This window comes from Ovis aries, chromosome 21 (assembly GCF_016772045.2).
Source record: "Ovis aries strain OAR_USU_Benz2616 breed Rambouillet chromosome 21, ARS-UI_Ramb_v3.0, whole genome shotgun sequence".
Lineage (NCBI taxonomy): Eukaryota > Metazoa > Chordata > Mammalia > Artiodactyla > Bovidae > Ovis > Ovis aries.
In genome coordinates, this window is record NC_056074.1 from 26050590 (window position 1) to 26073786 (window position 23197).

The 23197-nt window shown below is 51.5% G+C and overlaps 1 protein-coding gene and 1 long non-coding RNA gene across 4 annotated transcripts in view; one reads left to right on the forward strand and one right to left on the reverse strand.

Moving 5' to 3' along the window:
* The first annotated feature begins 322 nt into the window (after positions 1 to 322).
* Positions 323 to 23197, forward strand: part of PKNOX2 (PBX/knotted 1 homeobox 2) — a 294478-nt gene continuing 271603 nt past the window's right edge. For all 3 annotated transcript variants that reach the window (XM_060404255.1, XM_027959268.2, XM_042238115.1), the window contains exon 1: positions 323 to 348. The gene's annotated coding sequence lies outside the window, so the exon portion shown is untranslated. The remainder of the gene's footprint in view (positions 349 to 23197) is intronic.
* LOC132658364 (uncharacterized) lies at positions 7252 to 8608 on the reverse strand. The gene is made up of 2 exons (XR_009597924.1): positions 8505 to 8608; positions 7252 to 7377 (listed from the first exon to the last, which is right to left on the reverse strand). It is a non-coding gene; the product is annotated as an uncharacterized LOC132658364 (long non-coding RNA).

The window sequence follows — 23197 nt, forward strand, 5'->3', positions numbered from 1 at the left end:
CGAGTTCCTGGGTGGGGGGAGGGGGCGGGGGTCGGCTGCGTTCTTCCGTCGGAGGCCACCTCTCATTCTGAGGTTTTCTCCCGGCAGCCGGAGCCGCTTAGACGTCTTAGAAAAGCCTCCAGCAGAGGGAGACACTCCGGCTGCTGCTCCGACTTGGAAGCGGCCGGGGCCGGGAGTGGGTGGGGGTGATGGGGGGGGTGGGGAGAAAGGGGGAGTGGGGAGAGGGGAGGTGTGTGGAGGGGGGGGGCTCCGGGGGGCGGGTCCCTGTGCCGCTGACGTCCCGAGCAGTGCTGGGAAGTATAGGCTGTGTTGTCACGCCGGTGTCAGTCTGATGAAGATTGGCATCAGGTAAGCTGTCATTCATTTCCATGTCAGAGACGCTTTTGCAGGCGGCGGCGGCGCGGCGGCGGCGGGTGCTGCTGCTGCGGGCGGCTGCCTCAGAGCGCGTGTGTTTTATTCCAGTCCCCAAGCCAGAGTATTATTCATTGCGACAGGGCAAGGAGGAGAGAGGGAGAGAGGGAGGCAGCAGGGAGGAGAGAGAGGGAGGCAGCAGGGAGGAGGGAGGCAGGGAGCAGCGAGGGACGGCGGGAGCGTGCAGAGGAGCTGGGGAAGCGCCGGGAGAGCGCGGAGCGAAGCAGCGCGAGCGGTGTTGAGGCCCGGGAAGGAGGCGGCCCGCCCGCGCCCGGGCCCGGCCAGCGCGCAGCCCCGCCGCCCCGCCGCCTCGCTCCGCTCGGGCCCGTGGCGGGGCGTGCATTGTCCGCGGGTGTGAGGAGAGGGGCTGCGGACTCGGACCCCCGCGGGCCCAAAACACCGTAGCGGGCGGGCGGGGAGCTGCGCGCTGGGTGCGCCGGGGACCGGAGTAGGGACTCGCGCGCGGGCCGGCGGAGCCCCGGTGCCGGCAGCTCCGGGCTGGGCGCTCCGTGGGCGAGGCTGAGATTGGCGGGCCGGCTCCAGGTTCGCTTTCTATCTCCCGGCTTCTGGCGCCCTTCGGGCCGGCGCTTCCTTGGCGCCAGCAGCTTGGAGCTGCCTTCGAGCGGCTGGAAGCAGGAGCAGCCCCAGACTCGGGCCGGCTGGCTGGAGTCCGGGAGCCGCGGCCGCGTCCTGCTCGGCCTGCGGAGCCGGGACGAACGAGGGTTTGCAGGCGGATCCGTGGGGACAGCGGAGCACGAGCTGTGGATCAGGGAAGCCGGGATCGCAGGGGCCAGGCTCGGGGACCCTAACGCGGGAGGAGCTGTAATTTGTAGCGTTACTAGCTTTCCGAGGATTGTTGGGAGTCTTTGGCGAGGTGTGGGGAGGCGTAGGGGCCCTCGGCGAGGTTCGGGAATTGGAAGCCCTCCTGGCTCAAGAACTGGGGCACGAGTTCGTAAGAGGGGGGGTCGGAAAGCGCTCAAAGAGAGAGAGCCGAGGGGGATGGGGCAGGGTCCCGAGTCTGCCGCGCAAAGTTTGCGTTTCTTTCGGGTGAGGCGTGCGGGGCTCTCCCGACTCCAGACCCAGAGGAAGAAACGAGCCACGCGGGCCGCCTTTTCCGGGGGCTCTCAGGGGAGAACCCGAGGTTCCGGCGCGGTGTGGAGACCAGGGGCTAGTACTGGGAGTAGGGCGAGGGGTGGGTGGTGGTTGTGCATCAGCCCTGAATGAGGGCTGGGCTTCGGGGCGAGGCTAGAGTTCGGGTTTTTAGGATCCAAGCTGTTTTCAGAAGCCGGATCGAAGGGCCGCCGATCGAATCTGCACACCGGTCAAAGCAGGGAGCCGGAAGGCTGGAGTTAGGGGCCTGGGCTTACATCTGAGGATGGAATCGGAGGAAGTGGTGGCGTCTTTTAGGGTTTAGCCACGGGTACACGGGTTTTTTTGGCGGGGGGGTGGGGAGTTGAAACTATTGGAATTTGGGGAGGGTCGCTCCCGGGAGTCCCCACGCTCAGTGGGTTGATAAACGATTAGGTAGGCGATAAAAGTAGTTGATGGGAGCCATGGCCGGCGAGCCCCAAATTCCTGCCGCTTATTCCCGAAAGAGGATCTGGAGGAAAGGACTTCAGGAGCGCAGGACCAGGTCCTTGGAGAAAGATTCCGGGAAGCGGACAATTCGAAGGGGTGTTCTGGGCGAAGCGACAGGGTAGCCCCGCAGGGCCGGGGATGGATAGGAACCTTGGCGGCTCGGCGGGCTCCGGAAGCCACTTGGAGTCTGCGGGTGCAGCGCGGCCGGGTGGGTGCGGTGGCCCGCAGGGGCCGCGGCCTGCGGAGGGGGCGCTAGCAGCGAGGCCTCTCTCCAGGCCCGGGGAGTCCGGGCTGCGGCGGAGAATAGGGCGGGCTCGAACTCAAGCGCCCGGACTGGAGCCGCCAGCTGTTGACCCGTAGGTCTGCACTTCCCCCCGGCCTTGCCCGGAAGCCCACACGCCGGGCCGCCCGTGTGACGATCTGCTTGAGAAAGGGGGGGAACTTGGGGTCCTCTGCCCTTAACCCTTTGCCCCAGTACTCCTCCAGCGCGCTGAAATGTTTTCCAACTAGGGGAAACCGAAAGCTTCGCATTTGAAGCAGATTTAGACTATCTCCAACTCTTCAAAATTAAGAAAATGATGGTGTCCAAACACAAGCTCTATTACGCAAAGTCCTGGTCCCTAGCCCGCCCGCGTGCCCTGCATTCTGGCCTTCCCGAGGCTTCCGGACCTTGGTGGGGGGAAGGTAGGGAGGGTCTCCTGTCTCTGATCGCCCACTCAAGCTGCACCCCGCTTGGCTCTGGCCTTGCTTGGGGGGGCCGGGGAGGGGTAAGAGAAGTCCCGACTAGGAACGGAGATTACCCCTTGGGCCACTAGAGAAGCAGAGTTGGGAAGTGAACAGGAGAAAGATTTGAAATTTCTCCTTTGCTGTCTCAAACCCACTGTCCCAGCACTCTGCACACACCGCGCCCCTCGCCGGGGCAGCCGGAAGGCGCTTCCGGGACGCTGAAGGCGCGCGACCCACGAGTGGCCGCGGCGGCCGCCCGGCGGCGGAGCTGCGAGCCTGTTGTTTTGCAGGCTTGGAATTCAGGCGCCCTCTCTCCCGCGGAGAGCCCGAGGGCGGGAGTGAGCCGTGACCCCACGGAGACTCCCCGGTCACCGCCTCCCTCTTTGTGAGCGCGAAAAGCATGAAAGCCGAGAGAAAGGGATGCTGTTCAGAATAAGGGGCAGGGGGTTACCGGAGGGAGATGGGCCCGGCCACCGCTCACAGTAAAATGCCTCGTGCAAATTGCACTGAAGTGTACCCAACTTGAGACTAGCTGTTTTATGATCCTTTCTGCGAGTTTACAGCTCTCTGCTTTTAAGTCCATAGATTGCTTTAAGTTAATGAAAGTGCTGCTTTCAAAAAGGGCTTTTATTGTGCGGCCCTGGCAAGTCCAGCACCTCCCCTTTACTCTTCCAAAATGGGCCTGTTTAGAAAGAGGGAGCCTCCTGGAGTTTTCACATGGACGGAGCTTGGGGGGAGGACAGCGTATGACAATGAGGATTAATAAAAATCAATGTCCAAGTCATTCGGAAAGAGGAGTTCACTTCTTTTCCAGTCCAGCGCCATCTGTACATTCCTGTCTTGCCTTTTGGACTTGCACTGAGTCTGACTGCAAATGTGGCGGGGTGCCTCCCTCTGACACCTCCCTCTCCGCATTGCTTTATGTAGGCCTGACCCGGTTCAATTAAACTCAAACTGGATTTCAGGATTTCAACTGGCTGCCCATTCAAACTGCAACTAAAATATTTACTCGGGACTGGGGGAGGGGCTTTGCTTGGCATTCAGGGAGATAGATGTGTTAAAATGTCAGGGCGAATGGCTGGGAACCTTGAGAAGACGCATGGAAGGCTGTTTTCCTGGGCTTTTTTCCTTTTCTCAATCTATTTGGCACAAAAGGTGAGATGACAAGGTTTTTGACTAGGTCCTAACACAGAACTGCAGTGGGGCTGGCCTGCGGCTTTGACCGCATGTCATAACCATTTAAACTGTGGTTAGTTGTTCAAAGCCCAAAGCTTCTCCAAGCTGGGTTTCATTAACTCTACACCAGTTGCCTGGAAGTTCAGTAGCAATAAATTGTATAAACACATTTGAAGTAAGTTAGTGATGAAATAAGGAGAATTACTGTCTTGTGAGTGGAGAATCCTGAATTCATGGAGTCCTAGCTTAACTGGAAACATACCTCCTCTTCCTTGGCCTTGATGTTTATGGGTGTACCAGAGTGTGTGTTAAATTTCTTTCTGCTATGTCCATCTTCAACCTGGGGCTGTAACTCATTAGGGACCAAGGCATGCCTAGAAAGCAAAAAAGCTGGGTTTTAAAGGGCTCTCTATTAGCCTGGTTTAGAAACCAAACCAAACCCATCAACCTGACTTCCTTACCGTGGGTAAATGCAATGTGCAACAGAAACAGCAGCAGAGCAGACCAAATTAGATTTTTAAATGTTAGCGGCTTAATAATACTGTGTTGTTAGCAATTGAATTTGTTTTTATTAAAGAAACAACCTATAAAATTTATAGGCTTCCAACATGTTGCAAGATTTCCTTGCTATTTATTTAGCCTCCTCCCCCTCTTCTGAAATTCTGTCTCCAATTTCAAACTTTTTGTTCCCGATTTATTTAATTTGGAGCACATTTTCTAAATTAGTTCAAGGAAGGTGAGAAATGCAGTTATAAGTTTTTCTTTTTCCTGTGCCGTGCGGCACCAGGACAGCGATGCTGTAAGATATATATAAATGTGTGATGCAATTGCCCGAGGTGCCGGCATGTGAAGCAGTGTCTGGATCAAACAAAATGCAGATCAGTGTAGGGAGAGGATGAAAATGATGCCATGGAGGAAGTTACGTGGGGAATGAAATCATCATGAGCCACCATTAGCCTTGATTCTAGCCAGCACACCATGCTTTATATGACACTTCAGATGAGATCCATGACTTATTGAAGATTGAATTAGGCTGAGAAGCCGAATTTCGGAAGAGGAGCTGCACTGGCTGGGCTCTGTCCAGGCGGCATGGCCAGGCTTACTGCGATGAGGATCTGCTAATTTAATTAAAGCTAATACCTGGTGGGACTTCCCTGGTGGCTCACTGGAAAAGAATCTGCCTGCCAATGCGGGAGATGGGGGTTTGATCCCTGGGTCTGAAAGATGCCCTGGAAGAGGAAATGGCAACCCACTTCAGAATTCTTGCCTGGAAAATTCCATGGACAGAGGAGCCTGGTGGACACAACTGTGCGACTGAAGAGTGCCAACAATACCTGGTGGGAAAGGGAGGAAGGAAATGCTGGAGGCTGGCAGGTCAGCGTGCCGGGTGGTGTTCAGGCTGAAGTTTGGGGCCTTGGCCGTTTTATACCCTGTAGCTGTCTGGCTTCATGACTAAAGTGGGTCAGCTAGCTAAGCTCCCAGGTCTTGATTTCTTCATCTGCAAAGTGGAATGGCTCACATGAATTCCTCATTAGGGCCTGAGAAAGACTGCTGCCTAATCCCGCACTCTAAATAATAAAGGAAATTGGAAGGAGGAGACTTCTGAGAAGTAAAGTTGCTTTCTTCTTTGTTGCCCTACCGGGCCCCAGAGCCGGTCCCCACAACTCTCAGGAGTTCCCAGTTAGACTTGGGTAAAGGGACTGAACTCCTGCCTTTCTTATATCCTAGAATTTGAAATCCCTGCTGTGATTCCAAAATCCACCTGGACTTTTCCCAGAAAGGCAATTAACCCCTAGCTGGGGGAACCGGGGTACTTATTCCCAACAGTGCCACCTGGAGTAGCTTTCACCCATCAGATGAACACAGAATCTGACTGATCAGAAATGTTGCCTCCTTTCTTTATGTCATTGGGAAGAAAAGGGCGGGGTTGGGGAGCTGGGGGAGTGGGGGTGGGGAGCGGGGTGGGCGCTGGTCTGGAGCTAACCGCAGCTTGAACCTCACTTAGCAGCCTCCACGCTGGCAGATCAAAGCAGATTCTGGGCCAGAAAGCCTGAGAAGTTACACCCGGCCCTTATACAAAAGTGCGTATGCACTTGGAACCTCCTTCCGTTCCGGCGCCTGATTTTTCAAAGCTAGCCCGTGATACTGGAGACAGGCTGCAGTGGAATGCTTTGCCTTTAATTCTCCCTCATCCGGGGGTGGGGGGAGACTTGGGGTAATTTTTCCCTCCACACATCCTTCTCCAGCAGTCACAGGCAGCATCTTGGTTTCCAGTCTGATGGGGGAAGAGTTGGGACACGCAGAATGAGGGTGGAGGGAGATGGAAGGCACTCCTTCCACCAGAGCTCGACTTTTCCTCGGTCCAGATCCCCCAGGAGGGAGAAAGAACCGGCCTTGGGCAGCTGGGGAAGAGCTTGCTGCCAGAGTGTTGTCTTGAGGGAGATCTGCTGTTTGGCTTGGTTGTCTCACCCCCCAGCCCTGCCCGCCTGGGTTTCTAATTACAAGGACGGTTCTGCTAAGACCTATCTCACTAAAAACACATCCTAGTGTGTAATAAGAAACCCTAAACCAGGCAGGATATTTTAAAACTGAAGCAATGAAGATTAGATTAAGTTCTCCACCAAACAGCTCCGCTCTCATATTATTTTTGGCTGGAATGTGGAGAAAAGCCGCTAGCCCTAGGGCCCAGGGCAGACTCCAGAGGGTTCGGATGGGGCTGGGGAGGGTGGCGTAACTGTTACTTTCTCAGTAGGAACGTGGCCAGTTTTACAGCTCAGGCCAGGCAGGGGGCTGCCTGGTCAGGGGAGGAGGGAGCCTGAGGATGGAGAGGAGACCCTACCCAAGGGGCCAGAGAGTGGCCCTGAGTCAGCAGGTCACAGGGCACTGAGAACCTTTTAACTCCCTCACATCATCCAGTCTTTTGTGTTCAGTTTTTGCTCCTACCCGCCCCGCACTGCCCCATCCCAAGCCTAGTTAACCCAGCCATCTGCCACGTGGCCTTTGCAGGATCCTTAGTTTGTACAGGCTTTCCTGACTAAGAAGGTAAAGAATCCGCCTGCAGTGCAGGAGACCTGGGTTCGATCACTGGATCAGGAAGACCTGGAGGAGGGCATGGCAACCCACTCCCATATTCTTGCCTGGAGAATTCCATGAACAGAGGAGGCTGGCTGGTGGGCTACAGTCCACGGGGTCCCAGAGAATGGAACGTGACTTTTACTTCAGTTTATTGGGTATTTTTCTGGATGGAGAGAGGAACAAGCAGTTGTGCAGACTTCCTGGTAGTAGAGTAGCCAGTAATGGGGCAGAAGAAGCTCTCACTCTGTCCTAACCAGGGTGGGCAGCAGGGGGTCCCTTCAATCCTTTGTTCCTTCATTCAGCAAATACATAGAGTGGCTCCCTCTGTGCCTGGCATGGTCCTCGACGCAGCAGCAAAAACAAATGGAATGAACACATGTAACCATCAGGTCGCTGCCCTTGAGTAGTTTGCTGCAACAAGTTCAGAGTACAGGTTAGCTTCAGAAAAAACCACATCAAAAGTCTAACTCTACTAGTTACTAATCCGGTGAATTTAGACAAGTTGCTATGGGCTTCCCAGGTTGCACCAGTGGTAAAGAACCTGCCTGGCAATGCAGGAGACATAAGAGGGTTGGATCCCTGGGTCGGGAAGATCCCCTGGAGGAGGGCATGGCCATCCTCTCCAGTATTCTTTCCTGGAGAATCCTGTGGACAGAGGAGCCTGGAGAGCGATAGTTCACAGGGTTGCAAAGAGTCGGACACAACTGAAGCGACTTAGCACGCACACATAGACAAGTTGCTAACATCTCTGATTCAGTTTCCCCGCCTGTAAAGAGGGAAATAGAAGGACATAGCTCGTAGGACTGTGGACAGAGGGTCTGTAAAGTGTGAGCACAGTGTCTGCCCTGCAGGATGGGCTCAGCTGGGTTTCCTGTCCAGCTTGTGGCTTATCCAGCCTCCCCTTTCCCTTGCCTCTCCTTCCCCAGGACGTGGCCTGGGCCTGCCACAGGTCACTGGCATAGCAACAAGTGCTGAACAAACAGCTGTGTGCTCCCGTCTGCACACAGACTTCAGCAGGGGCTGTGGTAGAAATGGGGACACAGAGCGTGTCCCCAGGGACTGTGCAGTTCCAGGAAGGACAAAGTTGACCCGCAAAGGACTGAGAGATGCGTGTGCATGTACTGAAGTGAAAAGAACAAAAAAAGGTAGAAATCAATTGTTAACGACAGAGGCAAGAGGAGGATGGGAGGCTGCCAAGTTAAGGGGGCTGAGTGGAGGTGAGCTCTCAGTTGGTCTGGAGTTGGAGGGGCAAAACGTGAGACTGTCCAGGTCATGGTGCTCCAGTACTGTCCTGGTGATGGCTGGTGGTGGGGAGTGGGCAGACTGTACTAGGTTAAAAAGTCCAGCCTCCTCTGACCACGGCCAAGGGGCCAGAAGGGGCCACCACTGCCTCGGGCAAGCCTCCCAGGCCTCCCGGTGGGGGAATAGGCTGCTTTCACACCTTAATCTTTCAACGTATATAATTCAGCATTATGATTTAGCGCAGGGAGCCAACCAGCTAATTTCATTCCTGGCTGTGATGCGATTCTCTTACCTACCATCCCTGCATTCCGTAAGCCAGGAGAGCAGAGGCTAGGCCCACACCCGGCCCTCTCGGAGGCCATGAAGCTGCTGATGCCAGAGCAGCTGGGATGTGGAGAACAAGGATTCTGCTCCAGACTGGCCTCTGGTTTGCTGTTGACCTACAACATGTGACTGACCTTTGGATGTCAGTTACTTCAGCCATCTAGCCAGGAGGTGGAACTTGCTCTCAGAGGCCCCATTCAGCCCAAAGTTGCATGATTCTGTTTCCTTCCATTGACTTGACTCACACAGAGATGGTCATTGGAGCCACTATTGGAACACCAAACCAACAAGTATCATGACGCATAGCAGCCAAGTCACAGAGTGTGAGGGCTTGGCCCTGGGGTGTCCTTCTGTTGTAGGGTCTCCCAAGACAATGGGGAGTTGGCTTTGACTTGATCAGTGGCCTTTCCAGGGTGAACAGGCAAGTCTAGCAGAAGGGGCAGGCTTCCCAGATGGCACAGTGGTAAAGAACCCACCTGCCAGCACAGGAGACCCAAGAGACATGGGTTTGATCCTGGGTCGGGAAGATCCCCTGAAGGAAGGAATAGGAACCCACTCCAGTACTCTTGCCTGGAAAATCCCATGGTCAGAGGAGCCTGGCGGGCTACAGTCCACGGGGTCGAAAGAGTTGGGCATGACAGCAACTGAACACAGAACACACAGAAAACGGTAGGGACGGCTCCATGAGGTGGCCTTTTGTCTGAAGACTCACCTGCCTCTTTTTTAAAAAGTTCCATTTGCTTCTTTTGTTGAAATGGTGTGGTGTTGGGAAAAGGGTCACTGGCTTTGGAGTTATTCTGTGTTCTGACCCTGGATCTACTACAACTAAGCTATGTGTCCTTCGGCACATCATTGAACCTCCCTGAACCTCAGTCTTCTTAGCTAGATAGGCAGGATAGTAATAATACGGAGCACATGGGAGTGTTGTGTGAAGAAGGGAACTGCAACCCTGTCCAGTATTCTTGCCTGGAAAATCCCATGGATAGAGGAGCCTGGTGGGCTGCAGGCCTCGGGGTCGAGAAGAGTCAGACAGGATTGAGTGACTAGCACAACAACAACAAGAAGAGTGTGGTGACTTTTCTGCAAGGAAGTGTCCGTAAGCATTCACGGTGAATATTAGGGTTTTTTCCCCAGTTAAGGAATTTTCTCATGCACTCTCTCGTTTGAGCCTTTCAACTTTGTGACGCTGTCTCACTTTACGAGGGAGAGGAGCCTGGGCTCAGAGAGTGGCTGAAGCGACAGGTCCAGGAAGGGACGGCAGATGCCTCCGTCTGTCCTGGGGGACACAGGGTAATTAAGGTGGCCTGCATCCACCTATGATGACGAGGGCTCTTTCTTTAGCCTTCCGGAGACAGAACAAGTGCCGCTGAGCTCTGAGGGCCTCCGAGTCCTGAGTTCCACCTTGTCCTTTCCCGAGAGTCTCTTCACAGGAGCCGCCTGAACCCAGCTCCCCGCTACCCAAACCTTTGTTTGGCAAATGCTGTGCGTACCTCCTGGCTGTTACGGAACCCCGGACTATCTGGGTGGACAGATTTAAGGACCGCCGGGGACAGTTCGGTACTGAGAACGAGATTCTGTCACCCTGAGGCCCTGGGCGCACACCTGGAGTCTCCATGGGCGGCTGTTTTTTCACTTCCACAAAGCTTTCAGGAGGGCTGGGTTGCCCAGCACGGAGAGGGGGAGGTGGGTTTTGGGGAGGGAGGCAGGGTGGTGGCAAGGGTGGTGGGTGGCAGAGCTGCAATGCCGTCACCCTGCCTGTACTGGCTGCCCGGCTGGGAGGTGGCTCAGAGTGAGCCAGCTGATGCGATGTCCTGGGCTACCCCTGTGGTCCTCTGGCTCTCTGTCCTGACAGACACTGGGCACCCTGAGGCTGTAAGTGGCAGGGCCTCTGTCTGGGCTGAGTCCAGGGTGATTCAGGGAGTCTAGATGGAGCAGGGGGAGTGAGCCCACCCCCAGAGGTCCCTCATGTGGTCCTTACTGCGCGGTCCCTTGTCTCTGAGTAGTCTCCATTCCCAGGCCTGTGCTGAGCCGGGGGTCCAGGGCTGTCCACCCTTTCTCAGGTGAGGCCCTGCTCTGTGGGTTGTGAGTTCAACTCCAGGTCAGGGGCTGAGAGAAGCAGCCCAGAGAGATTCCACATGTACACCCAGGGCCTCGTGGTGACAGGAGCTCATTCTCAGTCCCGAGCCCTCACTGGTGGTCCTTAAATCCGTCATCGAGCCGCCTGTTTAGTGAAAGTCTGGCAATGTACTGTGTGGTTCTCAGGGCCTCGCATGTTTGACCTCCGACACGCCTCTTAGCTCTCTGGATCTTGGCGTCCTCATTTTATACAAGGAGGAGGTTAGATAAGATTGTCTTAGAGGCCCCTTCTGGATCTGCTATGCTGTGACTCTGGGGGCTGTCCATGCTGGAGTGTGTGCTCCAGATGCCCAGGCGCCCTGGGTCCGGAGGATATGGTGGGCTCCAGGGGACATTCGGCCCAGTTGTGGTAGGACTGCCTGGCTCTGACTAAGCAAGGGGCGGGGGGTGGGGAGAAGGAGATTTAAGGGCAGGCAGTCTCACTTATTTGGGTGCTGGGGCTGGCAAGCTCCCACTGAGGGGCCCTTTCTGAGTCCTCCAGGCTCCAGGAGGACCAGGGGGATATTCATCAACAGGAAAGACCAGCAGTTAGGGAGCTCAAGTCTGATGCTCTCCTGTGGCCTGAGCAGAAGTGGTGGTTTTGCACTGCTGCCTTGATGGGAGCGTGTCTCATGGCCCCATCTCCCTCCAGCCCTCTCTGGGAGGAGCTGGCTAGATGCACAGTGGGGCGGCAGTCCCCCGGGGGCTCCTCACTCGTTGTTAGTATGACCCGGAGGACAGCCAGAGAGCTTGGCGGGACTCCCCAGCTTTCCCTGGAGGCCGAAGGAAGGCATCCAGTTAGCAGCAAGGAGATGGGAGGATGCTACCACCTGTAGACGCCCAGATTGTTGGGAAAAGCCCTTTCCAAGCTGGACGTCTGGTCTTCTGGAATACTCTTCAGAGTCATTTCCATTGGCTTTGGAAGGGAGAGAAGATGGAGAGAGCTCTGCACTCGTGGGCTGTGCTCTGGGTGGTGCAGTTAGCTGCTGGCAGGGAACTAGGGGAACATCCCCCGCTTTCTTTCTGCACAGAGTCCAGCTGCCGCCTGTCCACAGTAGGGCTGGATTCCGCTGGGAGAGAGGAGACCAGCTGCCATAGTGAGCATGCAGTCCATGGGAAGAAAAGGGCTCTTCTGAGTCCTGTGATTTTTGAGTAGCTGCACAAGTCCGCAGGAGAGTGGAGACCCTTTCACTACGTGCTGGGAACACTCACTCTTTATTTTATCTGGCCATCATCATAGACCCAGGAAAGAAAGTGAGGCTCCGCGTGCGTAAGAGAACTTGCCCAAGGTCACCCATCTGGTTCGGTGTCCCTCTGAATCAGTGGTCTTCCCAGCCCAGCTTGCTGCCTGCTCTAGGGAGATGTGTGTTTGGGGGTAAGTTGCTATGGATGGTTTGCTAACATTTTCCTTCTTCTCCCTCCCAGCCCAGACCTTGTGCTCTAGCTCATAGCAAGCTCAGTGTAAGATACAGGGCTTTGATTGGGTAGGTCACAGGTGATGAGATTGTGGTGTGACAAGAAGCACGGCTGAGGCAGACTGGTGCCTCCGGAGCCAGAGCCTTGGGTTTGAGCTGAGACTCAGCTGTATGCTTAGTGTGTGGCCTTAAAAGCTGGCCCCACCGTCCTCCTCAATAAAATGGTGGTGATACTGCCTACTGGCCAGGACCGCGTGAGCTAGTGGATGAGGATGTGTTGGCACATTACATAAACATAAACAAAAGTGCCTGCACTGTGCTTCGCACGTAACACATGGGGGGAGAAATCGGTTGGCACAGACTCTGTGTTTCTTAATAGTTTAGGGTTAAGCACACACACATGCACACACGCACATACACACACACCCCACCTTGTGCTCACTCAGAGAGTGATGACAATCTTGTTTAAGTGATTGAAAGCTGGCAGTGTGGCCTGTCACAATGGCCCCACAGCTGGGGCATGAATGGGTGGTTTTCTAGATTCCCGCATAGAGTCAGCAAACCGGAATTGCAAGCCTACTATGTGCCAGTGGTTGTCGCCACTTACGTTTTCCCATTTGGTCCAGTGAGGGGCCATCTCGGGCCTGGTATGGGGAGGGTTGGCCTCTGCTGGGCCCTGTCAGTCTGCACCAGGCCATAGGCTCCTCCCTGTGGGTAACATTTATTCTATAGATTTTTACTGAGCACCTTGTATGTGTCAGACCTGGCGAAGGTGCTGGGGAGACCGTGAACTAGGCAGACAGGCACCCTGCCCATGGAACTCACAGTCTTCGGGGGAGATGGGCATTTGAGTCCTGTGAGTAATTAGTGAAACCACGATAAGAGGCATGGAGGAGAAGTCCAGAAAGTGATGAGCACATAGCTGGGGGCTGTGCACTCCTCTGGGGGTCTGGAGGGCATCCTGGTGAGCTTCAGGCTGAGGTTTGAGGGGAACCAGTGAGGATTCTAGTCACCTTGGGCTGGCTTTGCCTGACCTCGTGGTCACTTGAGGCCCCTCCTGAAGAGAGAGAGTAGGCCAACCCCTCATCCCGGGGGGCTCCTTTTCCATCCCAGGCAAGGGCAGAACAAGGTAAGAGAAAGCCAGTGGGTGCCAGAAACAGCCTGCCAGGGATTTTGCTCTCACCTGAGTTACCTGTCCTGGCGGCTTCACAGAGCAGAGCTGATGCTGTTCCCGCAGAGCCCCTCCCCCTAACCCATCCTTCCACACTCCTCCAGGGCACAGCCTCCAGGGGAGCCTTTAAGCATGCAGGCCTCCCTTGCCCATTCTTTCCCGGCTGGGGCCCTGCTCGTATCCAGGGGTGCCTGGTGATGTTCATGTTTATGTCTCATCTGAATCTGATTTCTGGAAAGCCCTTAAGGGCAACAGCTGTGAGCTGGAGAGGAAGGCTCACCCTTCTTTCTTGGTACCATTGGGAGGACTGTATTCATCACAGATCTGGCCCTTCCCTCTAGACGGGATGAAGTCAACCTCTTGAGTTGTTTCCTTGGTGAAGTTGGAAACACTGGGAACAATAGATGAATAATTTGTAGTCTGGTCCTTTGGAGGGGGCAGTGGAGAGGCAGGAGTGAGTAGCCAGAGAGAGACTGATGGGTTTAAGTCACTAGGGCTGTAAATGCAAAGTTAAACAGATGTTAAAAAAAAAAATAAAAAAAAAGGATGCTTGCAAGGGAATAGCTGGTGGTACAGAAAGGACCTTTGCCCGAGGCATCAGCATCCCCCGGGGTTGGCAAAGTATATCTGCCTTGGGGTTGGAGAGGTAGGGCCTCACTAATGCCGCAGGCTGGATGTATGATATTGGGCAATTTCCTAAACCTCTGAGCCTGAGTGGCTTCCCTTTTGTGAAATGGGAAGAACAAAGACTCTTTGCAGAGGTTTGATGCGCCTGGTCGAGTCCCTGGTTGCTTGCTTGCTTGCTTACTTGTTTCAGTTGTGTCCAATTCTTTGAGATCCTAAGGACCATAGCCCACCAGGCTTCTCTGTCCATGGGATTTTCTAGACAAGAATGCTGGAGTGGGTTGCCATGCCCTCCTCCAGGTGATCTTCCCGACCCAGGAATCAAGCTCGTCCCCTAGGTCTCCTGCATTGCAAGTGGATTCTTCACTAGGGAAGCCACTAGTCCCTGGCACAGGGTACTAAACATGTGTGGGTTCCTTTCCTGCATGTCCTTCTCTCTCCCCACAGTGCAGGACACAACGTTCCCCTTCAGGAGTCAGGAGGGCGTGGGTGCAGGGAGGTGTGGGCCTCTCTGGGGAGCCCAGCTGGAATGGCTGTCCAAGGACTGCAGGCTGGAGGCATGGATGTCAGAGCTGGCGAGACTTCTCCAAAGGCCGGGCACAGTGTTCTGGGTCTCCTGCAATAATCAGAACAGCCTAAGTGGCCTTGGGAGGGCTGCAGAGCAGAGATTCTCTGAAACAGGGAGTTGGGAGGATAGGAGGGAGGAAATGAACACTTATGAAGAGTCTGCTCTGTGCTTGCCCTTGAGCTAGGTGCTTTAGCACCCATTGTGTGAATTTATAAATTTAGAAGCATAAAATTTTACAGTCTCAGAAATCTCAGAACTGGAAAGGACATAAAGACATCTATTTCAGCCTCTGTATTTTATATATGGAGAAATGAGGCTCAGAGAGGGCAGTAATTTGCCTAAGTTCACACAGGAAACTGGTGGCAGAGCTAGGTTAGAAACTGCCCAGGCCAGGACAGCTGGGGCAGAGCAGAAAGAGCACAGATTTTGGAATTAGACGGTCTAAGTCTGACTACAAACGTGCTAGAGAAACTTACTTCCCGAGCCTCAGTTTGCTCAGCTGTAAGATGGGATAGTAATTCTCGACTCAAGTGGTGGCCGTGAAATAGAAATGAGATTACCTGGGTTAAGTGCCTGATATAAGGGGGCTCTGTGGGCTTGAATCCTTTCTCCTCTCAGCCCTGCCCCCTCCCGCTTGGCTCAGGGCTCTGACCACACCCACAGGGCCTCCAAAGAGCCTTGAGCTGGTCCAGCTTTGTGTCCCCCCAGGGTGCCAATAAACAGGAGGCCTGGGGGACTCATTCATATCCTCATTCAGTTATTCAAGTACTTACTAGGAATCTTGAGTGTGTGCAAGGCATTGTCTTGGTGCCTGGGCTTTATTGTTGCTGTTGTTCAGTTGCTAAGTCATGTCCAGCAATTTGTGACCCTATGGACTGCAGTGCCCCAGGCTCCCCTGTCCTTCACTATCTCCTGGAATTTGCTCAGATTCATGTCCATTGAGTCAGTGATGCCATCTAACCATCTTATCCTGCCGCTCCCTTCTCTATTTGCCCTCAATCTTTCCTAGCATCAGGGTCTTTTCCAGTGAGTCAGCTCTTTACATCAAGTGGCTAAAGTATTGGAGTTTCAGCTTCAGCATCAATCCTTCCAGTGAATATTCAGGGTTGATTTCCTTTAGGATTGACTGGTTTGATCTGCTTGCAGTCCAAGGGCTAGAAAGGAGCAAAAACAGATGTAGCCTCTAGCCTGGTAGAGTTTTCAGCGGATGGAGAGAAGCATTAATTAAAAAAAAAATCATACAAATAAATTCAAAACAACACATGTAATAGGAGCTTTGAAGGGAAAAATGTGGAACTATGAGAGCATTTAAACAGGAGATCTTATTTAGAGAGAGCAGGGAAGAGTCTCCAAGGAAGAGAAGTTTGAGCTGAGATCTGAAGGGAGAGGAGGACATGAGTGAATACAGATGGAAGCAGAGTAGGGTTTAATCCCTCGGCCGGGAAGCTCCCCTGGAGGAGGGCATGGAAACCCACTCCAGTATTCTTGCCTGGAAAATCCCGCGGACAGAGGAGCCTGGTGGGCTACAGTCCCTGGTGTCCTGATGAGTCGGATACAACTGAAGCAACTGTGCACACATGCCAAGTATTCCAGGGTGTGTGCGTGGGGGAAGCAGTAGGTGGGGAGAGAGGAAGGGACTGATGGATGGGCAGGGGGCCAGGGCGGAGAACCATGTCAGGAGGGACAACTTGGAAGAGCCTGGAAGCGCGCACAAGGAGTCTGATCTGGACCAGGCAACACATTCGGATGAGGCAGGAGGACCGAGGCTGTGACTCTAAAGTGGAGACCAGGCTAAAGCTTGGCTAAAGGGACTTCCCTGCTGGTCCAGCGGTGAAGAATCCACCTGCCAATGCAGGGGACATGAGTTCGATCCCTGGTCCGGGAAGATTCCACCTGCCCAGGGGCAACTAAGCACACGCACCACAGTGACTGAAGCCTGCGTGCCTAGAGCCTGTGCTCCGAGACAAGAGGAGCCACCACCCCAAGAAGCTGGCACACTGCAACCAGAGAGGAGTCCCTGCTCGCCGCAGCTGGAGAAAAGGCCGAGGGCAGCACCCAACGCCTCGCACAGCTAGAAATAATAAATAAAGAGATGAAAAAATTTAAAAACGCTGGCTATAGGCCTGGAGAGAGAAACAGAAATGAAAGTAATAGTAATAAAAATCATAAATAGATTGCAGGTCCTTGGTGGAGAGAAGGGAGGTAGAAGTTAAAAATGAGCAAATCCATCATATAAGTGAACGGTGTCAAATTCATTTATGTCAAAGCCTTAATGATTTGGATTCATCGTTGAATAAAAGCCAAAGCCCTCACAGTGGCTGAATCCCCACCTCCCCAGTCCGGTTTCTTTCTCTGTCTTCCTTTTTCTCTGCTCCAGCCAGCCAGACCTTCCCCACCCAGATTTCCTTGTGGAACCCAGAGGGGTCAGGCATGCTCCTCCCTTGGGGTTTTTACACTGGCCGTTCTCTCTGCCTGGAGCCCTCTTTCCCTGACCTTTGTTTGGCTCGCTTCTTTGATCTAGGCAGAGCTGAGGGCAAGACTCTCAGGATTCAGGATTCTCAAATGTTTGGGGGAATTTCTGAGAAGATCCTCTAAGTCACGAGTCCCCAACCTCCAGGATCTAGTGCCTGGTGATCTGAGGTGGAGCTGATGTAGTACTAACGGAAATAAAATGCACCATGAATGTAATGAGCTTAAATCATCCTGAAACCACCCCCTCCGACTCCTGGTTCGTGGAAAAATTGTTTTCCATGAAACTGATCCCTGATGCCAAAAAGGTTGGGGACTGCTGCTCTAAATGGTCTATGAGGTTGTGGCTGTTCTGTGTGTGAAGTGGGCAAATAATCTTCCAACGATGATCAGCATTTGTTTCTCAAGACCTGGATCCAGTCAGCTTCCGGTATTGAGCACTCTGCTCTTCTGCCCGCCCCCTCAAGCCCCAGCTCCACCCAGACTGGCCACTCTTGGTCTTAGGCTGGAGCTGGAACACACAGAGAAGATATCTTTGCCCTGGTGCCTGGCCCTGTGGGGGCTGCGCTGGGGGGACAGGCCTCAAGCTGTGCTCCTACTCAGAGTGGGAGCCATCAACGTTATCCTTCAGCTGTTGTTTGCATTCTGAAAATGCATTTGTTTTGTTTTGGAGCCACAGGGCACAGGAAAGCCTCAGTCACTGGGGGCCAACCATCTCAGTTTGCCGGGGACCATACTGGTTTAGTGCTTTGGTGCTGAAGGCCCCAATTTCAGGCGGAGCTCTGGGTCCTGGGCGCTGGGGTGGTTGGTAACCCTGTGGGTCAGTTCAGACAGACTCATGCAGCTACTAAAAGCTGTCCCCTTGCTCCCTCCATCCGGCTTCTGAATCTCTCAACAATAACAAAGGTCCCTGGAGGGCCTAACAGAAAGATAAAAACTTTTGGCTGGAGATAGTGGTTTAGTTGCTAAGTCCTGTCCAACTCTTGAGACCCCCATGGACAGAGGAGCCTGGCAGGCTACAGTCCATGGGATTCTCCAGGCGAGAATACTGGAGTGGCTTGTCATTTCCTTCTCCAGAGTTCAAATCCCAGGTCTGCTGTGGACTATCAGCTTGACTCTCATATAAACCTGCGTTTCAGGGTCCTCTTTTGTAAACATGGGGACTGTAATAGTTCCATGATGGTGTTGGGTGGGGACTCAGATGGCCTGATGCGTATATAATTCCTGGCACATGGAAGGTGTTCTGGTCACAGGCTAGGTCATCCATCCCGTTGCATTTATTCCCAATGTTGGCTATAGGATGGGAGAAATTACCACTTACTTTATCTTGGAGAGGCTGGCCTAGGCACCCCCATCGCCATGCACAGAGGGTTCTTAAATGGGCTGGGAGTCATCTAGTCAAGGGACTCAGGGCATGATGGCTGCAGCATGTGACAAGTATGTTTTCTGACCGTGGGTCCCCTGCCTTGTGGATTGTTGGAGACACACCTTAAATTCATGGCCAGCTACCCCCTGCCACCTCTCCCTGATGGAGGGTGAACTGTGCTCATGGGACAGGAACTCTTTTTTTTTTTTTTTTTTATGAAATTGTTTTGCATTGACCTTTAAAAAAAAGAAATTTATTACTTATTTATTTGGCTGCACTGGGGACTTCCTCAATGGCTCAGCAGGTAAAGAATCTGCCAGCAGTGCAGGAGACACAGGAGATGTGAGTTCAATCCCTGGGTTGGGAAGATCCCCTGGAGGAGGGAATGCCAACACACTCCAGTATTCTTGCCTGGAGAATCCCATGGACAGAAGAGCCTGGTGGGACACAGTCCATGCGGTCACAAAGAGTCAGACACGACTAAGCACATGGCACATAGATCTTCACTGCAGCATATGGGATTTAGTTCTCTGACCTGGGATCGAACCCAGGCCCCTGGGATTGGGAGCAGAGTCTTAACCACTGGACCACCAGGGAAGTCCCTACATTGCTTATTTCAATGGCCAAATGAAACAAAGGAGATAAACACGATTTCCAAGGCATTCTAAAAGTCACAAAAAGAGATGATTGTTTTCAGATCAACTCTTTTCCTGGATTTCCACTCTAACATTGACTTTGACGAGCCGGGGGCATCAGCAGATTGCACTCCCTCGATGAATGGAGTATTCTTGAAGGGCCAGTCTGGGCAGGGGATGGACTCATGCAGAGGAGAGAAGACCAGTGGGCTGTTACTCGGAACTGAACATGCTCTATTTCCTGTGAGGTTTTCCTCCGTTGCCTGTGGCCCCTCCATTTGGCTCAAATCCATTTTCAATTTGTTTAGCACCCACCGTGCGCCAGCCACCAGGGAGGAAAACAAAGATGATGAGCTTTGGCCTCTACGTGAAGGAGATTACAGTTTGAGTGGAGAGAGAAGTGTGAAAACATGGAAAATTAAATTATTTTGGAGGAGTTACATAGCAATACACGAGGGTGGATCATCAGAAGAGACCTTCCAGGACAGAGAGGATTCCTTACCGAACAAGGGATATAGAGAAGAGCGTCTCAGAGGAAGGAGATGTCGAGGGCTGCAGGACCCAGAGACCTGATGGAAGAGGGGGGTGGGGTACCAGACCCCTGATATGTATGATCTTGGAGCAGGCTTGGGATGCAGGTATGACTGCCTCGATTTTTTTGTTTGTTTATTTTTTCCAGTATTTAAACTCTTTATTGTGTACTGGAGTATAGCTGATTAACAATGTTCTGATAGTTTCAGGCGCACAGCAAAGGAACTCAGCCATACATATACATGTAGCCACTCTCCCCCAAACTCCCCTCCCATCCAGGTTGCCGCATAATGATGAGCAGAGATCCATGTGCTCTACAGTAGATCTCTGTTGGTTGTCCATTTTAAATATAGCAGTGTGTACATGTCCATCCCCAATTCCCAAATTATCCCTTGCCTCCATCCTCCCCCACCCCACCCCCCGACAACCATAAGTTCATTCTCTACGTCTGTGAGTGACTGATTCTATCTATACATATGGCAAAGGCCAAGCCACCCAGCTGATAACTTGGGCGCAGAACCCAGGCCTATCTTCATCTCAACTCTTCCAAGAGCAAGCCTGTCTCCCATGAGCTAGGCCCTGAAATTTGGGAAGGATTGACTAGTCAGGGAAAGGAGAGCCGTAAGCAAGGGTGTGAGTGAAGAAAGGCCCTACTGTGTGTTGGGGTGTTAGCCAGCCGGCCTGGAGGGGGAAAGGTCAGCCTTCTCCTGGGGAGTAGCACCCCCAGTCTACTGTAGGGTAGCCACTTGAGCCTCCAGAATTTTGCACAGGCTGTTCTCCTTAGGACCTCTCCTCTCCACACTCAGGAGCACCCAGTGTCTTTCTCTTGGCCTTGAGTCAGAGGCTGGCTAGGCTAGCATCCTTCAAGAAGACCCAATAAATCCCTAGTGGTAACAGTCATAACAACACCATCTCACCTGTATAATGCATTTCTATCTACACAGTCCTTTCATTTGAGACCTGAAACAAACCACGAAGAAAGACGTCCTGATGACTGAACACAGGCCAGGGCTCCAGGCAGATTACTCGCTGTTTATTGCTGTGTGTGCAGCACATCAGAGGTGCTCAGCAAACATTTATTGGGTCTCACTCCATTTGTGTGTACCAGATTCCAGCCCCTCTGTGGAAAGCAAGCAGCATTTCTGTCCTTCTCTCCTAGAGTTTGTTTGGTGTTCTCTGTGCCCACTGGCCCCGTGTCTCAGCCAAGAAGAAGCTGTTGCAAAGCCCACATGCATTTATAACTATTGACTTAAAGGTTGAAAAAAATCTGAGTTTTTCTCTTTGGTTAGGATCTCTGTTCAATTTAGTTTCACATGAGAAATTAAATAATGACATTTTTATCCTTGTCCTTTTTTTTTGAGTAAAATATATAGATTTGCCATTTTAACTATTTTAAGTGTATAATCCAGTGATGTTAACCACATTCACAATGTTGTACAAACGTCATCATATCTATCGTCAAAACTTTTTCACCACTCCAGACAGAAACTCTGTACTAATTAAGCAATAACTCCCATTCCACCCTTCATTCTGCCCTTGGTAAACTCTAATTATGTTCTGTCTCTATGAATTTATCTATCCTAGCTATTTTATATAAGTGGATCATAGTATATTTGTCCTTTTGTGACTGGCTATTTCAACGTTCATCTGTGTTGTAGCATATAGAAGAATTTAATTCATTTTCATAACTGACCAATGTTCTACTGTATATGTATGTACCATATTTTGTTTAATCCACTCATCTGTTGATGGACACTTGGGTTGTTTCTGCTTTTTAGCTATTGTGACTAATGCTGAAACTATCTGAGTCTCTATTTTGAGTTCTTTTGGGTATGTACCTAGGAATGGAATTTCTGGGTCATATAGTAATTTGGGCTTCCCTGGTGGCTCAAATGGTAAAGAATTTGCCTGCATGCCTGCAGCGCAAGAGACCCAGGTTCAGTCCTTGCTTTGGGAAGATCCCCTGGAGAAAGGAATGGCTACCCACTCCAGTATTCTTGGCTAGAGAATTCCCTGGACAGACGAGCCTGTTCATGGGGTCGCAGAGTCAGGCATGACTGAGTGACTGACACACACATAATAATTCCACATTTATCTTTTCCAGGAACTGCCAAACTGTTTTTCACAGGGGCTACACCATCCCACTAGCAAAACTCCAGGGTCCCGATTTCTCTAAATCCTCACTAACTCTTGTTATCTTCTGCTTTTATTGTTGTTGTTTATAGTCATTCTATTAGCTTTGAAGTGGTGTCTCATTGTGGTTTTGATTTGCATTTCCCTAATGACTAATCGTGAGGCATATTTTCATGTACTTATTGGCCAATTTTTTTATTAAAAAATTTTTTTCTTATTGGCTGTTTATATCTCTCCTTTGGAGAAATTTCTATTCAAGTGCTTTATTCATTTTAAAAATGGATTTTCCTCTTGCTGTTGAGTTGTGGGAGTTCTTTATATATTCTGAATATCAATCTCACCTGATACATACCTTGCAAAGATTTTGTAGGTTGTCTTTTCACTTCCTTGATATTGTCCTTTGATGAACAAGCTTTTATTTTAATGAAGTTCAATTTATACACTTTTATTTTGTTATTTATACTTTGGGTGATGTATTCTAATCATTGCCAAATCTGAGATCATATAGAATTATCCCTATGGGTTTTTTTAAAGAGTTTTATGGTTTTAGCTCTAATTTTAGGTTTTTGATCCATTTTGAGTTAGTGGTTTGTATGGCATGAGATAAGGTCTAAAGCTTCCTTCTTTTGTATGTGGAGATCTAGTTGTCCCAGCACTATTTGTTGAAGACACTATTCTTCCCCCCAGTTGAGTGGCCTTGGTACCCTGTGTATACTCAGTAGCTCAGATGTGTCTGACTCTTTTGCGACCCAATGGACTGTAGCCTACCAGGCTCCTCTGTCCATGGAATTTTCCAGGCAAGAATACTGGAGTGAGTTGCCAGAATCAATTAACCATTAATGTATAGGGTTATTTCTGGACTCTTGATTCAACTCTGTTTAGACTACTGTAGCTTTGTGGTAAAATCTGAAGTTGGGAAGTTTTCCAACTTTGTTCTTTTTTTTTTCCCCAGGATTGTTTTTTATATTCTGGTCTTCTTGTGATTCCACGTGAATTTGAGAATCAGTATTTCTCTTTCCATGGAAAAACCTGTTGGAGTTTTGATAGAGACTGTGTTGAATCTGTAGATTTCTTTGAGTGGTATTGAGATCTTAGCAATTTTAAGTCTTCCTATCCATAAACGTGGAATGTCTTTCCATTTATTTAGGCCTTCTTTAGTGTTTTTTCAGCAATGTTTTTTCAGGTTTCTGGGTAAAAGTCTTTCACTTTCTTTGCTACATATGTTCCTGGGTATTTTATTCTTTTAGATGCTATTATAAATAGAATTGCTTTCTTAATGTCCTTTTCGGATTGCTCATTGTTGGTATATAGAAACACAACTGATCTTTGCCTGTGATCTTGTACCCTACAACTTTGCTGAATCTATTCTAGTAGCTTTCCTGTGGATTCTTCATGATTATCTATATGTAGGTTCGTGTCATCTACGTATAAAAATTTTTATTTCTTCCTTTTGAATGCCCATCCCTGGTGGCTCAGATGGTAAAGTATCTGCTTGCAATGCAAGAGACCTGGGTTTGATCCCTGGGATGGGAAAATCCCCTGGAAAAGGGAATGGCTACTCATTCTAGGATTATTGCTTGGGAAATCCCATTGACAGAGGAGCCTGGCAGGCTATAGTCCATGGGATCACAAAAAGTC